Source organism: Agelaius tricolor, unplaced genomic scaffold (genome assembly GCF_023055355.1).
Source record: "Agelaius tricolor isolate 1412-34295 unplaced genomic scaffold, bAgeTri1.0.p SCAF_9, whole genome shotgun sequence".
Taxonomy (NCBI): domain Eukaryota; kingdom Metazoa; phylum Chordata; class Aves; order Passeriformes; family Icteridae; genus Agelaius; species Agelaius tricolor.
Window position 1 is genome coordinate 10,207,721 of NW_027269269.1, and position 25,666 is coordinate 10,233,386.

The 25,666-nt window shown below is 35.2% G+C and overlaps 1 long non-coding RNA gene across 3 annotated transcripts in view; it reads left to right on the plus strand.

Moving 5' to 3' along the window:
- The window catches only part of LOC139593357 (uncharacterized), an 84,335-nt gene that overhangs the window by 29,361 nt on the left and 29,308 nt on the right, over positions 1 to 25,666 (plus strand). For all 3 annotated transcript variants that reach the window (XR_011680264.1, XR_011680265.1, XR_011680266.1), the window contains exon 2: positions 20 to 138. This is a non-coding gene — a long non-coding RNA (uncharacterized lncRNA). The remainder of the gene's footprint in view (positions 1 to 19; positions 139 to 25,666) is intronic.

A 25,666-nucleotide genomic window follows, 5' to 3' on the forward strand; every position in this document is an offset into this window, starting at 1 on the left:
AGGCTAATGTTCTTTCCAGGAACTTACAGACTCTCCAGGAGCATAATCCCATAATTCAGGAGAAAAGAAGCAAAGAAGAAAGTGTTAATGGGGACCTGGGACTGCAATGGGAGAGTCTAGAATACCAGCTGATCTGGGGTGAGTACTGTAACTTTTGTTTCATCAGGGTGCAAAATCTACTTCAACTGGGAACCTAGGTTTCAGCTTTTAAACAGTAAAATGGATGCTTTTGGAAATAGCTTTCAAATCAAAGTACTATGGGGGTAAATATATTTATATTTCCATTAAAATGTTAATCACAAAGTAAATTTAATAAAGTTTTAGTATAAAAACACTCTAGGCAAGTGAAAGGAGAAGCAGAAGGAATATTTCAAGTTGGTTAAGGAAAAAATTTGCATTCTGGTAAAATAAAATAAAAAATAAATAAAAAAAAAGAAGAGTTTTGGAGATGAAGAAAAGCTCTAGTGAAAATCAATTATTTGTAAACAACAACAGCATTACAAATATGTCTATTTACTGGACTGATTAAATTAGGGGGAAGAAACCACCAAAAACTTGAAAAAATAAAAGAAATTGCAAAAATATCAAGGAGACTGATTCACGTTGTCCTTCAATTTAAAAAAAAAGCAAAAAGTATTTGGAAAAATGGAATATTTTGTTTTGGATTAACCTGGATGATTTACTTGCTCAAGACATGTTTTTACAGGCCTGCCTGTGCAGAGCATTGGGAATTATTCCCAACCCAGTACTGGGGATTGTACATAAAGCAGGTCTGAACTGACATTTCCCAAGATCTGCTCAAAAAATGGAGACCAAACTGAGAAGGATTTTTTAAAAAACAGCACAGCAATTGGCAGGTGACCTTTGGGGTCATGCAGTTCATTTTCTGTCAGCAATTCAGACATTCAGGATATCTTGTTCAGGATAACAAGGTACAGCACAAAAACTGTGAACCCTGTTTAAACCCCAATAGAGGCTTTAGCAGAATGAATACTATAATAATATTTTTTCTTTAGACAAAATGATGTGAAAATTAATTAACTTTTCAGTGCTTTATGATTTGTATTTTTTTCTCCTGTAAGTGCTAGTCATGTGTTTATTCACACAGATCTGAACGGGCTGAACTTGATATGAAAGGGAATTTTCATGTACCATGTTAAGCATGTAGGCCACTGTTCACAGCATGAGCATATAATCAGCTGCATTTGTTGAAGGGACAAACCAAAATTAAACAAAATTCACAACTGGAAACTGCAAACTCAGTCTCAATACTAGAGCTGACTTCTTATTAGAAATAGTTCTTTGTGTTCAGTTTTGGGTCTATACTCCTAGGTTCATAAAACTAGAAAAATCCGCCAAAGCAGAATTAATTTTATTAATAGGGTCATTCCTTTACTACCAAATGCTGAATTACAGAAAAATCAAAGTTTAAAAGCACTTTTCATATGAAAGTTTCATATTCCTGATTCATTAAGTTTAACACAATTAAATTTTTAACAGATAATTTTTATAAGACCTATTTGTTTTTATGCTGAAATTACCTTGTGGGTGCCTTACAAAATTTAAGAGCAGCTGTAGCCATATAACACTTGAACTTTATTAACCCTATGCTGCCTATGAAGCTGTCCTCATCAAGATGCCTATTGAATAACAATTTGTCATGCAGCAGTACTGTGCTGGCATATTTTCTCCTTTTTCTAGAAGGCCTGGATAATTTGTTTCTGTCTTTTAACTTTTATCAGCTATAAAAGAAACCAGCATTTGGCATTTTTCAGGCTACTCCTAATGCACCATGTCTTTCTTTCACAATGAGTCAGTCTAAAGCTTTGTCCCACTGAAATTATTTGATAGACCTCAAAAGTAAAGCTCAAATGCAGTTATGAATTTGCTGACCTTTCAACACATTCAGCAACTGCAGGCAGACTAATCAGATCGACCACTTTAATCCCATCACATCTAATGTGTCCTCATTAAGAAATTAAGAGGAAATGCCTCTTGTTCTAGACAGAAACATACTTCAGTGTTACACATGAATGCAGATACACTATGTATATATTATATGGATTTTTATGTATGCATATATACACACACAGCAATACATATAGGAAAGGGAAAAACAGAAACTTGGAAATATGAAGTTCATCACATAACTACAATCAAAATGCAATTCATTAACCACTGACATTCAGGCTTAGGAAATAAAACCAGAAATATGTAATAGCTGTAAGATCTTTCTATCATTTTCTCTGTTTTAAAGCTCTCTGAAAGATAAATGGTTACTGTTGTGTTGATTGCTATCTGCCTTCAGTTGCCCATTTAAATTCAGTGATATGATACCTGTCTGTACTTGATACTTGAAGTGAGAACATCTTTATTGTGCTTTGCCTGTTATTGCTTTTCAGTATTCTGCTAGAGCTGAGAATTCTCAGCTGACAAGTCCCTTTGTGCTCAGTTCCATATAAGCCTCCAGTAAGACACATCTCTCCTCCCCAAAAGTTCATAGACTAAATGAAAAACTGACTAAAAGAAAAAAAAAATATTGAAAAAAGAAAAAAAAAGTTTGAATAAAATATCATCATTGTTTTATGGGTAAGGAGAAAGACTAGCAGAAGGAAATGAGACTTGCTCTTCAGTGCATATACAGTGAAATCAAGAGCTGACTTTAGATCTCCTGTTTTGCTAGTGCCATCACTACAAGACCCTCAATCCTATCTTTGATTTAACTTTCTTTTATACTTTCCCCCTTCACCTGCTGTTCAATATCAGGGGTTCAGATGCTACAGAATGACAAGGTGAGCATACAAATATGCAAGCTTGTAGACATAACCAAGATAATTAACATGGAGAGGCATGCTCAGCATATTTTTACTTTTTCTCCTCACAGATAAAGACTTTCTTGACTTTGAATTTAAGAACAGATACTATATGGTATTCCTACTGCAATTAATTGATGAATAAATTTTCCCCCTTGAGTTTCTTCTTTGCCTGGAAACCTGCCACTGTGCAACCTAAATATGTATATCTGAAATAGGGAAAAGAATAAAGAGAAAGATAGAAGGGCAGGAGGGGGGAAGGAGAAAAAGAGAAGAACTAGCTGAGAGGTGTCAGTTACAGTATTTGTATTCTGAGTTTATTCTTCTAACCTCACTTGAAATTCTACAGAAATTTGGTGCTTCAGTTAAAACTGACCTTAGGCACTTTCAACTCACATGATGATTATTTGCTCAGAAGTTCACTAAAGGTCTATCTGACTGTGGCAGTATTACAGGAGGTCATATTTTTTTCAAAGAGGAACAGTTCTTCAACATTTTTTTACAATTCTGTGTGCAGAAATAAGCAATATCAATATCAACTACATTTTTCCCATACACTTCCCTTGCTTGTTTTTTTTAATTACTGTTTCTTGAAGATTTTACAAGAAAACGCCACACTTTTTAAACAATAGAATTCTTCATGTCTTCTGTTACAATATATCAAATTTGTGATAGATTATATTATCTTATTACATTCTAAGATTTTTAGTTTTACTATGTGAAATTTTGGAACCAATAACAGCAACAGGTAATTAATATTTTCAGTGTTTGGGAACTTTAAATAGTACATAGGCCCATTGTGCTGAAACTTGAATAGGTACTGATAAGTTTCTGATGAAGTTGCATTTGAAAATGAGAGATAATCATCCAAAGAATGAAACTATGCAAGACTGATAAATTTATACACATATATGCATACACATACATATAAAACAATGTTAACTTGTTTTAGAATAATACTGTAGTTATTTTTAGCCAAAAGCTGAGATACTGTTCTAATCAAACATATTTGACCCCATAAAAACTGCCTTCCCATTGTTTAGAAAAATGTAAAGTTGTACACAAGTATGAAAGCTGTTGAAATATAAGGATTGAAATTTGAAATTTAAAGACTTTTCATAGCTAGCTTTCTGAAGCTAGTCAATTGAGCACAAATAAGTGAGGCAGATATGAGCAGCTATATCCTGTTAAAGAAATAAAAGGTGCCCTACACGACAGATCAGAAATAAGGAGGCAGACAATAAAATAGAAAAAAAAAATCCAAAAAGAACAAAGTATTTTCAACAAACTAAGAAATGTCTGTGGAGCTCATTACCACAAGATACAAACAGGATAAGAGATAGATGGAAATCAAACAAAGGTGGGGAATGTATGTGAATTAGAAGAAGAATTCTATCAGGAATTAATGCTTTTGAAAGGATTTCAATGCTTTTGAATTATGATCCTTCAGGAGTTAAAATGGAGCAGGAGTTAGAAAGGAGACTCTTCCAGGTGATGATTAGCCTCTAATTGTCTATAATAGGGATTTTCTGAAATTGCTTAGTGGCACAGGAAACTAATGGAAAACATAAAACCACAGATTTTATCTAGAATGGTATCTGATGTTATCATATTTGGAAAATTTAAATTTTTTTCCTGATTCTTGTCAGTTACCAGTATCTGGTAGAAACAGTGTTTTTTAAATAATTTATAAACATTAACATTTTATTTTTGTTGCTACAAAGATCTCTGGATGGCAGAAAATATTCTTCCTGTTAATTATAGGCTAGATTAAGACAAGGAGGAAAACCCAGAGGGCTGCACTAAGTGCAATGTTTATTTTTCATCATCTGAAAGAGTAATTAGAAATATTTATATCACTTTTGCTAGCCTACCTGTAGTTTTTTCATGCATACATCATATCCTCCTGCATTTTTTGCCTTCCTTTAAGGAAATAGTCCAAGACTCCTCCCTGCAGAAGCTCTAATGCTTTTCGCACGTTCCTGTTTGAAGTAGAATGGTATAACAGAAAATGGTAATCCTCGTCTATCATTCATTTGTATAAAAAATGGAATAATTTTGGTATAATTTCCTAACCTTATTCCTTTATTTTTATAGTGTTTTGTTTGTCTTTCAGCTGCTACCAAAAGCTAGATCTGTAAAATGGGGGAAAGCTAGATCTGTAAAATGGGGAAAAATTAATGGGGTGAGCTGTTGGAAAAGATGATGGGTTAGATCTGTTTTCTAAAAAAAAAGGTTTTGATGGAAGAGATATAAAGTTCTTTGGTACATGGCACTACAAACTGTTTACACAGGTGTTTGAGGTTATATGTGAATATATCTACGCCTTCATGAATTAGGGACAAATATCAGACTCTGCACCTGGGAAAGTGTAACCCTGGATGTGATATGTAGACTGGGGGACGAGTGGCTGGAGTGCAGCCCTGTGGGAAGAAATCTGGGGGATGAGGTTGATGGTGAGCTCAAAATGAGTCAACAATGTGCCCTGGCAGCCAAACGAGCTACCAGAATCCTGGGGTGCATTTGGCACAGCACAGCTCCCTGGTGGAAAGGTGTGACTGCCCCACTATACACAACACTGGTGCAGCCTCACCTCTAGTGGGAGTGTGCTCTTTTGGGCTCCATGATATAAGGATATAAAAATATTGTGCTCAAAAGATGTCAAGGAAGATGGAGAAAGGACTAGAAGATGTAATTTACGAGTAGAGGTTGAGGATAAAAGTTTGTTCAGCTTAGAGGAAACTGAGGGATCATGTCTTTGCTGCCTACAATTTGCTAATAACAGGGAGAGAAGAGAGCTTCCCTGCTGTCCCATGATAGTAGGTGAGGGATGTCTTAAGTCTGTGTAAGGGGTAGTCCAGATTGGATATTTGGAAAATATCTTCCATGAGAAGGTGGACTAGCACAGGAAGAAATTCCCCAGGGTAGTGGTTCTTGGCCCTGTCCATACCTGTCAGTGTTTGAGAAGAATTTAGACAATGTTCTTAGATATGTAGCTTAACTTTTAGGTTGTCCTAAGTGGAATCAGAGAGCATCAACCCAATGTTCTTGGTTGGTCCCAGCATATTCAATGACATAATGAAAGGTTTTCTGAACTAAATGGAAAGATGAATGGAAAAAAAATGTGGAGAGATTAGAGTCTAAATAGAAAACTTATCTGAGTAACATGTTTAAGACATTTATCAAATCCTTTATAGTCATGATGAAGAGGGAGACTAAAAATGTTTATATTTGAACACTGTTGAGAGTAATTAGAATTCTTGTATCAAACTTCACCTCCTGTTTACTCTTTCAAGTAACACCTTTTATTCATGGCAAGCTTTATAGAAGTCATTGCTTTCAGATAGCAGCAGCAGCATAACTTCATCTGCTCTTCCTCAGGCTCCATTTCAAGCTTTATTGAATAAGAACTGGAGAGAGGGTTTTTTTTCCTTAGATTCCCACATAATTCCTTCTTCTGCAGAAAAGATCAATCAACTGGCATTACATTACTCTTGATATTGATACCATACCATTTTATGAGGAAAAAAAAATAAATTCAGCTTTAAGCAAGGCCATAAGTCTTGTTCAATTAGTTCCACAGACATAATGGCTAATGAGATCAGGAAATGCTTGTGCAAAGGAATAGCTCCAGAGAGCTATTAATGTGAATAGAGTAAGGTTCATGTCCAGGGCTATTGCATACTCCTTTGAAAGGAGCCACCTCTTCTCTCTTACTGGAGACAGAGACTCGCCTTGCTTTGAAATCTGTTAAGACAAAAGACTTTCAGAGGATGTGGACTTGATTAAGAAAGACAGCAAATCTCTACATAACTTATTTGCATTTTTTTGCAAGAATTGCCCTGACTGATTTAATTTTTAGTATTTTTCCTGCACTTCTGGGTACTTTATACTTTGTAAAGATGCCTGTTTGCTCAGTAGGCTCACTGTATAGCTGAGGCTGGAAGGGTTCTCAGGAAGTCTCTGGTCTAAAGTCCTGCTCATAGCAGGGTCTGCTATGGGCTTGGACCAGCTGGAATTCAGTTGTATCCTGAAAATCTTGAACTATTGAGATACTGTACTACCTCCCTTGGCAATGTGTGCCATGGCTTGGCACTTCTCATGGGGAGCAATCTACTCAGCATAGCCACTCTGAACAACTCACATGTACACTTGTATCTGTTGTCTTTTATGAAGAGCATGAATCTGATGTCTTGGTTACTCACAATAAGTTACTGAGGGCTGTTGCTATGTTGTCTAAATTCATTCTGCTCCTGCCTGACAAAGCCCAGCTCCTCTACCCTCTCCTCATTCGAAAAGTGCTCCAGCCCTCACAGTCTCTATGGTGTCCCCTGAACTCCCTCCAGTTTATCAATGTTTTTCTCATACTGGGTACACAACACTGAATGTATTGGTGCTGTGCCCTCAAAATCTTTAATTGGAATGTCTCAAACTTATAGCCAAAGTTTCTTTAAAAAAAAAATCTGGTTTTGTTTTTGTTGTTTTGTTTTTGGTTTTTGTCCTTTTTTTTTTGTTGTTGTTGGTTAAAAAAAAAATTAACATAAGCCACTAAGCCACTTGGAAGAAAGCCACTCTCTTCTACATTAAAAAGTGGAGACATGGGAATGCAGTTATGGCCAGTGTTCTCCAGAGAACCTAAGATAATATTTATTTTCAGCAGAATCAGCGATTTAAAGTTCTTGTCATATCTTGAAAATTTTCCAACCTATTTCCTGACCTTTTCTGTCATATCAAGATCCATGTGTTTGAAAATTAATTGTAAGTTTCAAAAGGAATAGGTATTTGTTGCCAGGCTTTAACATTCATGAAATAGAACCCTAAAGAAAGGGAATTTTGTCTTCTTCAGTTAAAATAATATAAATATTTACACTGAGACTGAATTTTGATTTCCATTTGATTCTTGCATTGCAATTAGGTGTATACTGGAATTTATCATGACTTGAGGGCAGTTATTGTCTCACAAAATATCATTTTACCTGTAACAATGCATGAAGGAAATATATTGTTTTAATCATCTAGTGTTTGCTGAAGTTACGTAGTCCTCATTGTTTGATTTCATGCTTAGTCTAAGCTATCCCACAAAACAAATCAAAGGGAATGATGCAAACAAAATTTAAGTTCATCAAAAGAACTTGAGATTCTCAACATTTTGTAATTTTTGTTGTTATTTTTCAGAAAGGCTGATTTTCAACCTGTGGTATAAAAATAAATTGCAAAAAGTTTGGGTTGTCTTCTCTTTTTCTTCTTTTTAGCACACTAAGAGATAGACTTGGCCGATATAGTAAGAGAAGAGAAGGGTTTTTTTACCCTCATGAATGTGTAAAATGTAAACAATTGGACTGAGTTAATTTCACGTTGCATCATTTTTACACTAACATTAATTTAATTATTTGCTCTTGATTTGACATTCAGTATGGAGATTGCTACCATGGTCAGAATACCTCTGTGAGGCCATTATTTATATTCTGCAATGGGTAATTTCTGCAGCAGGGAAAAGAAGTGGCAGTGGCAATAATTTGACAAACAATATGTATATCAGGATAGTTAATCTATTTTTTTAATCATTAAATAGTCCACAGTGTAAATTCCCCCTTTTTGAAATAAGACATTAAGAAAACTGTGTATTTGTTGTTGAGCAGCTTCAAAATTTGGGGTCTTGGGACAACAACTTCTGTCTGTGCTTTTCAATACTTGCCTAAACTGGACTTGTCTTAGGAAAAGAAACCCCAAAAATCAATATAATCCAAATGGCCAACAAATTTATCTTGAAAGCAGCATTTTAGAATCAACACTTTTCTATGTTTTTTAAGGTTTTTTGGTAACAACAGGGCACCTAAAATCAATACTTTTTACCTTTGCCCATAACAAAAATAATAAAGAGATCCATGGTTTGTGGTGTAGCCACGTCAGACTAGTACAATGCTGATGCAGACATTCATTTCAGTTCTGCTGCACTCCCTGTCCAGGCAGGCAGAGTAGGCAGAGTACAAAGCAGCTGGGAAGTGTTTGAACTGATCTTATCATGACAGCTGCTTAGGAGTACGAGGTACAGCGGTCCCACTAGGTACAATAGATGCAGGATAATCACAAAAAATATTGTGAAACACTTACCAACATGTGCAGCAAAAACACCTGAAAACTTAAAACAATGCTTGTCTATTAACTGGTGGTCATAAATATAATTGTATGCCTACAAAGTAGCTTGTTTCTTGTGCTTTACAGGGAGGTAACATTCTAAAAAAATGTTTTCACAAATGCTGTGTTTTGTTTTGTCTTTTAAAACCTTTGGCATCAAAAAAATCAGTATCTTAAAACCCAAGTTGGTCATTAGCACACTATTTTTAGAGCCCAGCAAACACGCTTTACTTTCAGTTTAGCTGGTGAATCTTACAACTCCTGAACTTGCTGTACTACACCCTGTTACAGCTTCCAAGGAGACTAAATATTATAAGGTCTTACTGGCTTGTTTCTGTTAAAAAAAGAACAACACATTTCTCTTAGTGGAATTTGTATTTTGACACTATTTTCTTAATTAATCACTAAAGAGGATAATTACATCTAATTTAGATAGCCTCGCATCACAAGGATTTTTCCTCTTAGATCATGAAAATCTTTAGAATATGCGTGATGGCTTTTGCTCCACTAACAAAAAAGAAAACTCTGAAATATGCCCTACCATTGCAAGTTTACACCTGTATTGCTGAGTGATCTGCTAGACATAATTGCTCCAAAACAGGGACTTTGGCAGAGATTTTTCCCAATTAATTATTTTCAACTAGAGATATTGCTATTTCTGTTCAGAAATACAGTAGATTTGGTTTTGATTAAATAGGTGTTAGAGATAGATCACTCCTCTGGAATTTTTACAATGTTTCTAGGACAATATTAATATATTCTAATTTTCTTTATTTCTATCTCCACGGATTACCCCAAATAATTATAATTTATTTTATTTCTGTAGTGCTGTTAAAACCATACTCTCAGAATTCACAAACTACAATGCATCCTGATTCTGTGACAGCAGCTACTTTTTTTTTTTCCATTTTTTTCTGCTTTCTAATATTCTTCATACCTCTTGGCCTCCACTGCTGGAATTTGTGTACAAGTAAAGGCCAATGCCTTTTAAAATTGGTCAGCCTATTTCAATTTTGGTATTTTTCAATGAAATCTGTTTTTAAGAGGGGGAACCCCTTGAGAATTTCCAACATGATAATTTTGATAGGAGATGAAGCAATAACACCCTAATTATATGTTATTATTTAATGTCCTAGTCCTAAATTCTCGTGTCTCAAATATTGAAAGAAAAAAGAATAAAAAAAAAGAGTGGAAATAACATTTTTATTATTTACTGCAAATGTTATTACTGAACAACACCCCTTTGTGATAGCTCAAGTGGATCAAATTTTTGGAACTGCCAACCTTGTAAAAATATCTCTTCTTTTAGCATAAGAAAATTTATATTATCCTCAAAACCTATGGACAAGAGACCAATTGTTTTGGAGACCAAGCTCACTGAAGACACTCACAAAACTGCTCAATTTTTCATTAATTGCCTCCCAGAATCCCAGATGGCTGTAGATAATATGATTCTGAGTTTAATTATTTGAGCACCATAAAGCAAGAAAATTTTAAAAATTCAAGAGCTGGTCCAAGACTGAGAAAATCAACCATTTTCCTGTGAGAGACAAGAGAAGTAGAGATTTACCCAATGAAATAAACAACATTCTCTTATTAAATATCAGAACTGAAAAGGCTCTCAGGATTTTTTTGTCCAGCTTATCTCAATTTTAAATAAGTTTTGTGTATGAACCTTAACATGAAATAGCTATTGTAAAATTTTTTATTTGTGCAATACTTCACAAGCTGTTACTGTGCACTGATGGCCTCATCCCATGCTTCTAGGTGGGTCCTATCCATCTCATGTTGGATGCTGCCATAAAAGCACCACAGCAGACCCAGCTTGCTGCTGGCTGTGCTCTGTCTTTCCTTCACAGAATTTTTTCTGCCTTTCTTTGCAAGGAGTCTTCATTTGAGAATTTGGATTCCAGCCACAATAAGATCATTATGGTGTTCCCTCCCAGGTAACTATACCAGAACAAGTAGTTCTTGGTGTATTTTTTTCTGGGAAGGTTTCTCCCAGTTGAGAAGCACCACTCTTTGTTTTTGTGACACAGACCAAATGCAACAAGTCGAAATTCTTGAATCAAACAATGCGAAGTATATCCAGACACTGAACGGGAGGTGAAAGCTATGGAAGCAATTACAACAAACATTTTTTTAAACAGTCAGAATTAAATTCTCAACTGAGATAAACATATCCCATAATTGTTTTAATCTGCTTCAGGTCAAGAGCAAATGCTTATCTGCAATCAGCCTGCCTCGTTGCTTATATGGCTATATTGCCCTGGCTAGACCATCCTGTCATGCTAGAATATTCTGAGAGTTATCACTGAATCATTTCTCGGCACATATAAATTCTGAAATGTGCTAAAAATGAAGACTTAATCGAGAATTTCCTAGACTGAACCTGGATGTCAGTGCTTTCCAAAAGTGGTACTTTTTCTAACAAACAAATTTGGAAACCCTTTTTTGGAAATATAAAATCCTGCACTCTAGATTTCAAAGAGTTACACATTAAATAAAAACCTCTAGTAAAACATACTTTCTTTGGAAAATTACTGCAAGTCTTTGGATGCTTGAAGCTCTTGTGATACAGAAACTGATGCATAGAATTACTGCATCATTACTGAGTAAAATCTGGAATGTATGTTGGAACATTATGGGTCCTAGTACTGAAGTAAAAAGTGTCAAATAAAAAACAAAACAGATCTAATAGAAAGCAGAAAAAAGAGACAGTGCCTGTAATTATTTGAAAAACTTTAGAGGTTTAGTTTGCAATTTTACAGGTTCACAAAATACATCTTTATGTGTGAACTGACAGATTGACACACTGAACAAAATCCTGAGATTGGAAAGAAGGCATAAAATTAAACAGAAATACAACAATAGAACACCAAAACTTCCTCATATTGTGAAAAATAAAAAGCCATTCAGAGGGAAGTAGATTTAATGCATAATATTGGCATTTTTTGAAACACAAGGTTTAAAATATTATATATATGCACAGAGTTCAGGTATTTGCTTTAGGAAAAGATTTCCAGTGTCACTGTTACATAGAATCATAGAATATCCTGAGCTGGAAAGGCACCACCAGGATCATCAAAGCCCAAATCCTGGCCCTGCACAGCACAGCCTGAAGAGTCACACCATGTGCCTGAGAGCATTGTCCAAATGCTTCTTGAACTCTGTCAGGCTTGGGGCTGTGACCACTTCCCTGGGGAGCCTGTTCCAGTGCCCAACCACCCTCTGGGTGAAGAACCTTTCCCTGATATCCAACCTAAACCTCCCCTGACACAGCTTCAGGCTATTCCCATGGGTCCTGTCACTGGTCACCAGAGAAAAGAGATCAGTACCTGCCCCTCAGCTTTCTCCTGTGAGAAAGTTGTAGACAGTATCAGTTTAACATGCAAATTTTTTGATGTTGGAGTTAGGACATGTGCACATGTATTAGTCTGGATTATAGTTCCACAATTAGGTACCCCTAAATTTGAACTTTACTTCAACAACTCTTCATATACAGTTGTTACAGTAAGTCACTGCCTGTGACATTTCCAGGAAAGCAATTATCAGGGAAATAGTGTGTAAAAACCAGATTGAAGTGCTCCTTTATCACAGTCATTTTAAGATGTTCTTGCTTTGAAAATTCCAGAAAATCACCAAGACAATTAAAATCACAAAAACTTGGTGATGGATACACAGAAAATTCAGGAAGTGAATGAAACAGAAAAGGACTTTATTCCAGTAATTCATATAGTAAATAACAATAAGTATTTTCTCATGGATCTCAGCAGTAGACCTACTGGAAAGAAAAAAAAAAAAAAAAAAGCAAAACACCAAACAAAAACCCCAGAAAAATTGGTGGAAAAGCCTGTTATTCTTTTTCATTTGATTGTACACCAACACTCTTACTGGGTACAGCAGAGGAAAAATATATAGAAGACATAAGGTTTGAAGGCTCTGAGTGAAAATGTGATAGAACTGAATCACAAGCATGATGGGGTCTAAGTGATACTTCCAGAGGTGATTAGGCTGAATGTATGAATTTAATATATTTTAAGTTTTTATCTGGTTCTTAGGAGGTGTGTGAAATGTGGAAAGGAGTCAACAGGCAAAGGGAAAGACTGGCCCCAAGTCTATCTGTCTCACATCCAGAATTGCATATCTTCCCTCCATCTCCTTTTGAAAACAAGTATTATGACTTCTAGAATCATCTGCATAATAAGAGTTGGCTTGTCACTGGTGTAATAAGAATGCTGTTAGGTAAGGCACTCAGCTGAGAGTCAGAAGAACATCCCTTCATGAAGAGAAGAAGGGTGTAATTGGACTTTTGACCTCCAAGGAGGCAAGGAAAGTGACATGTCCTATGGTGGTGTTTTGGAGTGGGTGGAGGTAGAAGAGGAAGAAGACAAGAAGTGTGGCTGTGATAATTGTTAGTGTTTATACATATGAAGGCCAGCTGGGCAAAAGTTTCGAAAAAGTTGCTGCTACAAAGATATGTAGAACCTGTTCTAAGGATTTAGGCAGCATTATGCACATCCAGTAAGAGAAATGTGGATAGTGCAACTTTTATATGCAGACTCCATCCTAAACATGTCTGTTTTGAGAATCTAATCCTTATATTTGACCTGATGAAGCAGAAAGCCTGTGGCTGAGCACAGAACTGTGATCAGATACATCAAACTTAGTGCTTTCCCTATTGAATCATCCTTCTTTTTCTTTTCCAGGCATACTCAAGTTTGAAAGTTTTCCTCTAGAGCATCTCTGGGGCATGCTTTGTTTTGCAATTCGCAACTCCGCTTGTGAAATAAATACCAATAAGTCTCACGCTGAGCTTACAAAACCTGTGCCTGGCAGCACGTACAACAGCTTTGTTGCTCTCCTGAACTGCTCTGTCTACATTTTCTAACCTTCACCCACCACTTCTAGAGATATGAGGCTGGTTTGATCTTCATCTGCATTCAATCTGTTCTCGTTCTTAGCAGAGCAGGAATCACTGAGGGATACCAGCTATTGTGTGTCTTTTGTGAAAGGGACATGTGCCTACTAAACTTGCTTAAAATTATTAAATGTTTTTTGCACAGTCCTGTTTTTTAATCTGAGCATGGGATTTTGTATATATACCTTGAAGAGCTACAACTTTCTTTTTTTTTTTTAATTGGTTTTTCAGGGTTTTTGTATTTTTTTTTTCTTACCAGGCAAGAGAGTGACTGTTTAACACTTTATAATGAATGTAATTTACTTTGAGTCTTTCTATCATTATACCCTTTGGTTGCTAAGTGCTTCCTTTAAACTTTAAAGAAAAATTATTTTCTGTTTCATATTGAGAATAAAAAGAAAAGGATAAAGAATTGGCCTCTCTTCATCAAACTCTCTTTCTTCTTTTACCTTTTTTCTCTAGTGATTGATCTATCTTTTGCCATCAGATAGTTCTCTGATTAATTGCTTTGGCTTCTCTCTACCTATCATGTATATTACTTGCATTAAAAAAAAAAAGAAAAACTGAAATCACAATTACAAAAGAGGTTTCTAAGGTCATCTTCTTTTCTTACATATGTAAAAGAAAACATAAAATTATGAGTTGCTATATGTGTTACTGTTCATAATCATCTGCAGTATTTGTTGCTATTTTTAAATAGATTCTTTAAGTAATCACTTGCTTGAGAAAACACACAAGAAAAATAGTGTGTAGATACAAAGACAGTGTAGCACATTAAAGAAGTGAAAAACTTATTGTATAACCTGCCTATTGCCTACTCTGCTGTTATTCTCCAGAGAGAATTCTCCTTCAGTGTTTTCTATTTTGCTATAATGAGATTATATAGCGATTCAGGATACAGACTTCTTCAGTCTCTTTGTTATTTTCCCTCTGGGGTTGTCACTCATGTCAGTATTTTTAGATCACTGCAGATACGATATTTGTTTATAAGTGTATTTGGATATGTATGCATGGATATGTGTTTATATGCAGAGAGACAATCTTGAGAAGTACAGATATTAGAGACTGAAGAAAACATAAACATTAAAATGATACATTCTTCCTGTTTTAATCTCACAAAGACATTCTTAAATGATGAATGCTTACAATTCTTCCTGAAAGTCATCTTGCTTACAGTTGCCTCCATGCTGACTGCAGGAAGTCACATCCCCAGCAGGCTAAATTGGCATCTCTCTGTCTGTCAGTAACCATAGAGCTACACCAGAGGACAATCTGTCCCTGCACAAGCATAAATCATACAAGGGCTAATTTTCCTTTGTCTTGAACACAATATAGTACATAGCATGTAGGAAAGAAACGATAAAGAATGAGTGAAACTCTCGCTAAAGTCCTAATCGCCAATGTTTGCAGGTAGAAATGAGTAGTGCCTGTACATGCTTCTGCAGAGTTAGGTTCAAATTAAATAGAACCCGAGAAGAATAAAAATAGACAGAACCACAAAATAAAATCAACAAAAAAACTCCACAAAAAACCATTACATTCTCTCCAGGAATTTGTTTTTAGACAAAGTTCTGGACAGAATTACCAGAAAAAGTTGTTACCTGGTTGCTTTCCTACAGGATATCTAGGGCTCTCTTTGGTGCCTGAAAAAAGCTTTAACCTTACTGATACCAACTCTACTAAAAAGCATTATGGAATGAATTGCATGAGTGAGACCACGGGATTACAGTAGCAAAAATGTTTTAGAAAAGTGGTGAACTGGTTACTAATCCCTGTATCTAGCTAGGCATTTGTAGCACTAACTACCTTTTGTTTCCAAAATTGTTGTATCTGGATGAAGGGCAAGCTCATAAAGTGAAAGACTGATTTGTACAGAGCCAGAGGACATCAAATATCAAATCTTGATTGAGCGGCACACTGCAAAAACAAACAAACAAACAAACAAACAAAAAGTCTTCCCCCATGAAAAAACAGTTGATGACCAGAAAAAAATCTGAATCAGTCTCTGAGTCAAGTTCTGCACAAAGCTGCACACATAAAGCTCTATTTGGAGTTCTGGAATGTAATTATGATTAAGACTTCAAAACATTTTTTCATTAAATTCAGACCTCAAATTGTGCAATTTATTTGCATTTGAGATAAAAAGAGATGCATATTTTGTATGCTGTAACTAGATTTGTAGAAGCAAATGCTCATTCCCAATGGCAAATATTACTAAATCCAATTCCAGTTATGAAACACTAAATTGTTTTTTAAGTGTGAGCCTGCTCTCTTAATAGGCTTTCAATATTAATCCTCTAATGGTTATTGTTTCTTTACTTTCTAGAGGTTATGATAAAATGGATGAATCAGGAAAGTCTGAATTAGATTTAAACTAGAATTTAGTGTTAAGAATTAGAATTACCTGGCATGAGATCTTCAGTTCAGATTTAATATGGTTAAAATTGTGGCTGTAATTGTAGACATATTTCTTCCTAGACAATATAGGATTTAGATGGGCTTGGAGGTCATAGACTACCTTTAATATTAGACTTCTCAATATCAAACTTTTTTTGAAAGTTTGTAGTATTGTAATATTCAAAAATGCCTGCACTTACACATTCTTACACAGGAACTTGCTGAATAGAACAAAAAAAAATTACATTTTTAAGTCTTACCTTTGACAGGGAAAACAAGATTATAAATAAACAACCAGAAACTTCAGTTCTGCCCTTAGTTTACACAGCAATGGCAGACACAGGAATGTCTAAGTAGATCAGCAGCAACCATAAAGTGTAATGCACCATTACCTCACTGTGTGGTCTAAATGGCAAGGAGGCAGAGAAAAAAAATTCCCTTTACTCTACAAGTTTCATAAACTTGTGGCAGTATGAACCAGATGCTTTTTGGAATGTGAGTACCAATTTTAAGAAAATAAGCAAGATACCATTACAGTCAAGAAAGCAGAGATATTAAGGTCTGTATCTATCCTAATTGCTAATAATAATTAAAAGAAAAAGAATTATAGACATGATGTTTAAGCTGTTCTGCAGGTGTATGTGGCTCATCAGGGCGTAAATATAGTTAATTTTTGAGAGAGAAGCCTCTGAAATCTGTGAGTTTTCAGGTTCTTCAGGCTACTATTAATCTTTTCTGATCCAGGCAACTTCTTCTTGTATAGGTGTTAACTTATATATATGGTTAAAATTATGGTGGTTAAAATTAAGCATATATGTAAATGATCTGTTACAGCAGCCTCCCGTATGAACCAGCTCTCTGTCTCTGGCTTCCCCACTGATGAGTTGTGCCAACAGTGATGCTAATTAGAACTGCTTCACAAACTGTAGGCGAGTGTCTTTAAAGCCTTCAAAATTTAGTACATCTTGAAGAACGTCATTCACTCAATATTATCAACTATTTGCCACTAAAATTACATGAAGATATATGCAATAAAAATGCAAATCCCAAATTCAGTATTTTCCCTGGTGATACTGAATATCCTAACTTTTTCATGGGGCAGATATAATGTACCTGCCTCAGGCAGGCCTGCTCCACTCCAGGGTACTCCAGGGTTTCCAGAGGTACTTTCAGACAAATCAGAGAAACCTCCATAAAACACAAATCAGGAATGTGGAATAGCCTTTCTGTGTGTTTCTGCTACTGTGGCCATGCACTTACTCTTAAATTTGTCCACTTTTTGCAAAATACTGTTGGGACCTCAGTTACACATTTTTCATAGGTCTGTTCAGAGCCAAAGAGTAAACACATCCTATGCACAGACCTCCACTTCCATGTCCAATAATCAAATTTTATAACACTGAGGACTCATGATCCAGGAAGAGAACTACCGTGTTGTCTTTTTCACTTCAATGTCTAGTTCTGTCTGATTAACTAGTTTGGATTTTGTTCTAGATTTAGAGAAAATATTAAAGAACATGGATTGAAACAGCTGCTGGAACATGGGTCTTTCAAATTCAAGCTACAACTCAACCCATAGTAGCTACAGTGACAAGAAAACTAGAAAATACAACACTAAAATGCCCAGGTTCTGCTTCTCCATCCTCAATGGACTGTCTTTGCTAGAAAAGAGACAGCCTAGAAAGACCTTTCAACAGCTAGGAGTACTTCTGATTTATAAGGTTATGTTGCGTTAGTGCCAGTTTCACTGCATTTCTTCTGATCTCTTTGGTAAATATCATCCAGTTTTGCTGGTCTATTGCTGCTGAATTCCCAATTTGCTCTATAATTTCTTCTTTATGGTCTTCAATGTCTGTAAAGGCTACACAAGAGAAAGGGTATTGGAAATTGAATTTTCCTGCTATACAGATTAATAAATGCCTTAAAAACATCTTCCTGAAATGTCAGTTCAATTGTTGTTTACTTTTACATTTAAAAATAATTTTTAAAAGAGAGAATTTACAACAGCCTACCTTGAATGCTGTTGCAATTTGGCTTTTTCATGATGGTAAAAAGATATGCAAACACACAGTCCACGTGATTGTTTTCATTCTCAAACCACTAAAATTAAAATATTAAAATCTAATCCGCTTCATTTTTGTTGTAATTTTCATAGCTTCATTTTAGGCAGGCTCACCCATTAAATCCCGAACATATGTGATCTAAAATAGGGTAAAGAACAATGAATTCACCAAGAAGATTTACAGAATCATAGGACTAGATAGTGAGATGCAGCCTCTAACTGAAAGCTTAGAGTGAAATAATCTGTGCTACCTCTTGAAATCATTAGAAACCTGCTTTGATCTGCTTTGCTGCAGCAGCTCCTTGCTGCCAGGGCACAAGCTAGCCAGTTTCAAAATGTGCTGAATATATTAAAATGCTACAGCAATGCAGTTATATACCTGCAAGTAATTATATGCAATTGTTTTTCTGCACTGTATCTCCTCTGTGGTGCAAAACCTCTTGCTCTGTTTCTAGAGCAGAACACAATTTATAGTTTCTGTAGATCAGACACCAAGGGTATAATGAGATGGACACATATAATGCCCAAATAAAAGGTACAATAAACACCTCCAAATGAGAATGGTTAAACATAAATATACCTAGGAAAAACACCACATTGAACTTAAGCAGTAACTCCTTACTTTTTAACACTTGGAAAAAGGAATGTTTATTTGAAACTTGACTTGGGAAGGGGAGTGAATGAAAGCTGTAGACATTAAAGTTTATTTGCATTTGTTTAGTAAAAAGGAATCTTGTTTATATGAAAAACAGGAATCTGGCCTATAGGGAAATATTTGGCAAGTCCATAACACTTTTAAGAGTCAATCCCTACAACAAAAAAGCTAAGCCTGGACTTGGATAGGCCAAGAGTACTGGGATTTTTCCCTAGTTGCTAGCTCTCTCTTTTTCTTAGCAAATTTTGTTCTATCAGTACTTAGTTTGGTGTTGGGCCCAGTACAGATACTTTGTAACAGAAAAGGAAGAAAAGAAAAATATTATCAGTCCTTTATCTTTTTCTTTCTCTCTCTTTCTTGCCTGTCTACTTCCTTTTGTCTTTTTTCTCTGACAATAATGTGAAGAGCAGAATATTTTTTGACAACTTGAAAGTCTGTTTATCCATCTGGTTTGTGCTTGCCCTCATGTTTGGGAGGAATTTGCTTCTTGTCTTCTCCCTTGAGTTCTACCCTGTAAAAAGGTGTATAGAGCTAATTCAGATGGATGTAGGGAAACATCTGTAACAACAGCATTTTCTCTCCCTGAAGGAGACCAGGCTCACTTTCTGGGACAAGGTAAGCTCTTAAAAGTTTAGGTCACAGGCAATTTTCCTGACAGTTCTTTGCACACGTGGGAGAGGGGAGGAAAGAGGTCAGAGTAGTGATGAGAAGGTCCTGGAAATCAGCAGAGAAAAGAAAGGATAGAGGGACTGAAACATATGAGAATATCTGTCCTAGAACTTTTCGTATTCCCCCCTTGCTCAAATATTACTGTGTTTTTAAAGGAATGATTGTATAAATCTTTTGGGTAGAAACAGATACCAAGAACCATCTGATTAGACAGAAGACATTCCAAGAACATTAAATGGACCGGAAATCAGAAATAATGAACACTGTATTAGGTATCAAAGACTAACTTGTAAACTTGAGATGTATAAAGTAATCTGAATGGGAGTGAGAAATATTCACTGACAATTCACTTGTCATAGGGTCAGCTGAAAAGGTGATAGAACCTTTTTGTATTTCTAAAAGACACGATTCAATGAAACATAGAAAGCACCCCCCAAATAATTTATACTGTCCAGAAAAATGCAAAAAATATCCTAGTCTCAGTCCTAGTCTCAGAATAACTGCATTCATTAATAATTTTTTTAAAAAAAATTAAGATTGCTGCCAGATAAAAATAACATTTAAGATCTTATTTTTTAAGTAGGCAAGTAATTGAAAGTTAATTTCTTATTAGGAAAAACATAATCTAAGATCTAAGTCCTTCCAAGGATCTAACTGAAAGACCATTCTTCTGAGTTTTAGGTGCATGAAAAACATTGGAAGAAATTATTATTGCAACAATGGCTGAAAATAGAGCTTCTTAATAGGAACGATAACAAAGTCAGTGCAGGATACAGGCATGGCTGTCTTTCTACAGATCATGTGAAGATAAGTTTTGATGATATTTAGGATGTTCTGTATATTCCTTTTTTTCAATATTAAAATATTCTTTGAAATATCCTCCCTTCTGATCTGTGAGTTGCTTGTTGCATTTTGCTTGTTGCATTTTGCTTGTGGCTTGTTGCATTTTGCTGATTCTATCTGCTTTTACTGCTTTTAGCAAAATCTATGACAGTTTTACCATAGTTTACCATTCTTCCAATGTGGTAGCTGAAATAGCCTGACAAAGTGATATGCACTGAAAACCAAACTCATGCACTAAAAAAAAGGTTCTGTCATCAACTAAGGAAGCCTTGCATCCTATGAAACTCTATCTTCTGTCTGACTCAATTTATAAATGACTAAAATTAAGGATTCCACTGTAATCCACATGTTCTTAGGCATCAGGAAATGGTGGGGCATGGAGGGAAGCAATGGCTTTAAAAAATTTCAGGAGTTCTGAGAGGTGGGAGTCGTTTTCTTTTTTTCTTTTTTTTCTTTTTTTTTTTTTTTTGACTGTAAAGATTGCACATGACAGTAGAACCTGGACTGAGGAATAGATTGTCTCTTTTAATAAAGTGTGAGGTCAACCTGAATTTTTCTCAAAAGATAGGTCATTTGTAATAGAGCTGTACCATATTGATTCTCCAATGTCTTGCATGGCAAGTGCTCATGCCAGACATTTTTTTCCATGAAAACTTGTATATTTAGATACCCATTTTCATGCGATTTGTAGGTACCAACACATTTGAATATTGATGTATCTGAAATTGACAATGAGTTTGAGAATTGCTGAGAACCTAAAGACTTAACACCAGTACATACTGAAACAGCATGATCATACCTGATCTTTATTCTCACAGGAACCAAAATCAGAAAATACTTTTTTTTTTTTTAAAGAGATAGCAATTGTCTCTGGAAGATGAAAGCCTATATGTGTTAGAAATTAAAATGCGTGTAGATCATGAATTTACTAACTAATTTTGTTAAAATAGAGGTTATATGATTCTTCTTTTTCTTGGACCATTTATGCTTGTTCATGGCCTAAATAATACATTCATTTTGGTAACCATCTGAATACACAGTATGCTGCAAAGCAATAAATGCACATAACTTTACATATCCAACATCCCAAATTAATTGTCATAACAGAAATCTGGAAAATTATATACAAGTATATGACAAGTAAGCATACTCTTTGGAGGATTTGAAACAACTCCCTAGGCACTTTTATTTCTTCGTTAGAACTGAATACAGAAAAACCTTTGGTGTACTTGCATTAAACATCTTGGCATTTTAGTGATGATTATTTTTCGTACAGAATTTGAGACTCCCAGAATGAAGGAAGATCTAGATTGTCCTGAGTCAGCTATACAACTTGTACCTTTTGGTCTCTCTCTAATAATAAAAGACCTATGACATATTTTCTGTGCTGAAAAATATGAGAAAGAGAAAATAAATACAGTGAAGGGTAAAGGACAGGCTCTTGGTGTGTTCTTTGAAGAACTGTTGTATTTCTAAAACTAAAAGTTATTTTCTTACAAGGTCTTTGCAGTCTCCATTAATCATTGCTTTAGCTAAATCTGCCTGTTAGCATATTTCTAGCTGCCATTGCAGGCTCGGAGCAGTTTCTTTAAGCAGACCATGCATTTGTTTTTGACAGAGGTTGGCCTTAAGACAAAATCATCCATTCAAATCAATAACCATCATGTAACAATTGTTGACTAAGCCAATACCTTCTCCTTCAGAAGAAAAATCCAGTGGGAATGCTGTATTATTTTAAATTTGCTTTTATATCAGGACTCATCTTTGTAATTCTTCTCTGTCTCTCTCCACCTTGTGGTTGTTTTGTACCGCTGCAGTGAATTATTTCAGGGCTCAAGCTGAATGTTATTGTTTCCTTGTGTATAAACAAAACTTTTAAGGATGTTATCCTTTTCCATTCAGTTTTCTATTTGCTAGCTTTTAAAGATGAAATTTATATTTGAAAAATTTATTTTAGTGGAATAAATTTTTCTGTCTTGTCCAGGAAAGAACAGCTCTGGGTTACAATATGCTTAGAGCTTTCCATACCATTCATGTCAGGTAGATTTTCTTTGTCACTCTTTTCCTTGAGGCCTCGGCTCAAAGCACCTTATAAACATATGGATGATAAGAAAGCAGCCTTCAGGGGATTTTCTATAAATTAAATTCTGTAATATTTAAAAAGAAGATAAAAAAAATATCTTGTAATAAAATATAGAATACTGTTCCCTTTCCCCTTTTCACAAAATTCAAATTGGAGTGGATCAACAAAAGGCCAGTTCTGATTATTGCTGTCCTTAATTTTAAAACTAAGTGTCTAGAGACAGCATAGCTTGAGGTGTTTTTGTTACCTCTGTAGCTCAGAGAGAGCTCATAATGTGAATTAATCATCTGAATACTGGGGAAGCCAACTGGTTCATCATCAGTCAACTGGTTCACAATGAGAACAGCAGCATGTCCCTAATCTCACATACAAATACAAGTGCTACATCTTCATCTGGAAGCAGGACTTTGTTTTCAGTTGGGATTCACACTTATTTATGGGCTCTCTCATGTACTTAAATAATATTTATTCCTTAGAGTAGGTAAACAACATAAAAGTTCTTAATTTCATTCAGTATATGAATAATTAGCTGGAAGTAGTTGGAAGACCAGCATGTGTCAATCATGAGACTTTCGATTTTAGAAGGATGAAGCAGATGTCATCTCATTCCATGTGGGTTAATGTGCTTTCTTTTTTTTCACTTATAAACTGGAAGCTTGAACCTCACTCTACAGCCTTGCATTTAAAGCCTATGGGAAGGAAAACAGAGACCTGGAGGCCCTTCATTAATCTAATCAATACTGAATATTAAAGTATTCACAAAATGGAGCACCTGGTCATTTTTGCCTCCCAGATGAATCCATCAAATTTTATAATCACACTCATTCTGTCTTCTGTGCCAAATGAATGTGCATCGATCCCATGTAAAGTGGAATGATTGGAGCTTAAGGAAAAAACAAAAAAAAAAAAACCCAAAAAAACAAAAAGCACTTCCTTTCCCTAGACTTTACCTCTGTGTGGCCATTAAGGAACACACATCCACAGGATGCATGTATTCCAGCATCAGAACAGCTAACTCACATAGCACACATGTTTTCCATGTGTCTCTAAATAAAAGTTGACCAAGTAAGGGATAGGATGTTCCTAGGTTTGTTTTTTCTGGAATCAAATTACACTGAGTATTCTCTGAGAAAGCAAATACAAACCAGCCCTGCTGGTGACATAGGCAGAAATCTAGCTTATGAACTGGAACATGACAAAAACATGAATTAGACCTGTAACTTCTCAGGTTTACCATGATTCAGGTGAGGTGAGGAGCTGGTTTTTAGGAGTAAACATCCTCTGAGCATCTGCAGTAACAAATAAACATCTAGTTCAACACTTTATTGTACACTATTATGCAAGATACTCAATCAATACAGTTTTTGGGTTTTTTTCCCCTTGATTAGGATCTCCTGTATTTTTTCTTGTGGCTGTAATTTGTGGCTGGTTTTTTTCCCAAAGAAAAGCTTCACAAGGCTATCAGTCATGCAGGTTTTCTAGCAGGTGAATAATTAATAATTCATTTTGATGAGAGCGACCACTGCTGTGAGACAGCCCCACGAGGATTTCCAAAGGACCATTTGGTAATAAATATTCAACAATTTGTAATGTTTAGTTCTGAGTCATGTCCCAGTACCCATCAATGGCTGGATGTGTCCACCGTCCATACATAATATCCCCTTTCACCATCATTTAATGACATCAAAATCATGCATTGCACCATCTTGAAACAGAAAACTAGCAGATTTTTAAAGTCACCTTGTCAACTCTAAGACTACACTTCAGCCTTGTAAGTCCATAAACTCTCTTTAAATGCTTATTAAAGATTATAAATGAGGTTTCTACTTCAGTGGAGCTGCTCTCATTTACAGTCTAAGATTATTTGGTTCATTATTTGCAAAGTCAGGTGATGCAGAATGGAAAGTTGTGTGGAAAAATGACTATGGTAACAGAGAACATACTCTTCAAAGTATAAAAATGATAGTTGGGAGGCATTTCCAAACTTAAGCCCACAGTGAGTTATCAAATTAGATGGATTTATAATCTAGTGATATTTTATTTTTTTTTAATCAGGTGAATTCATACAATTCTTGTGAAATTCATTCTGCATTTTTTTTCTAGGTAATAGACACATGGAAATTATGCTTATACCAAATATATACAAGGATGTGAAACAACAAAGCTTTTTAATAAGTGTTTCAATCTATTAATTATCGTTTCAATTTCTATGTGTTCAAATCAACTCATGATTGCTGAGAAAGAGATGAAAATTAAATTAATATTGGCGAGGCCTTTCTCACTTTAAACAAGCCCACACAGACAGAGGAATGCAACTTTTGACTGATAGGTGCTTCTTCAATAAATGCCAATGCTGATGATGTGATATAAGTAGAGTGCCAGGTTGAAGCAAATTTGGCATCAGGAAGGTAATAGGGAAGAGTATGAGATCACAGTTATTACAACCAATTAAATCTTAATAGAATGCAGTGAACTTCTTTTCCTTCAACGACCTTCCTTGTTTCTCCTTTTTATGATGTGATAGAAAAATTATAAGTTCTTCAAATGAGAATGACACCTGAAGAGCAGGAAGGAGTGAGGATAAGGAAATAGGTGTCAAAGCTGACAGCATAAGGATAAAAGAGAAAAATTATTTTGGATGCCTCTGATACTGATAAAATTATGATTAGTTATGCTCTCATTTACACTCTCAGAAGCACCACTAATATTAATAACATGATGCACCCAAACTTGGAAAACAGCATAAACTGGAGTAAAAGAGATTCCATATCTTAAGGATTTATATTTTGTCAGATTTGAAAAGTAGTTATTAGATCCCCAAAATCTGAAATGGATACCATTCCCATTAAAAGGTTAAATAAAATAATTTGCTTGACTAGTTTTTTCTCTTTTTTTAAAATTAACCTCACTGCTCCCTAAAACTTCACAATGAAGTAATCCAGTAAATAAAAAATTTATGAATTAAGCAATCCAGTACATAAAAAAATTAATTAAGTAATTCAGCAAATAAAAAAATACTGGACTGCCAGTAACAAAGACTGGATTGATTTTCCTTAAATGTAACCTTATGAAAGTTAAGCTACTTTTC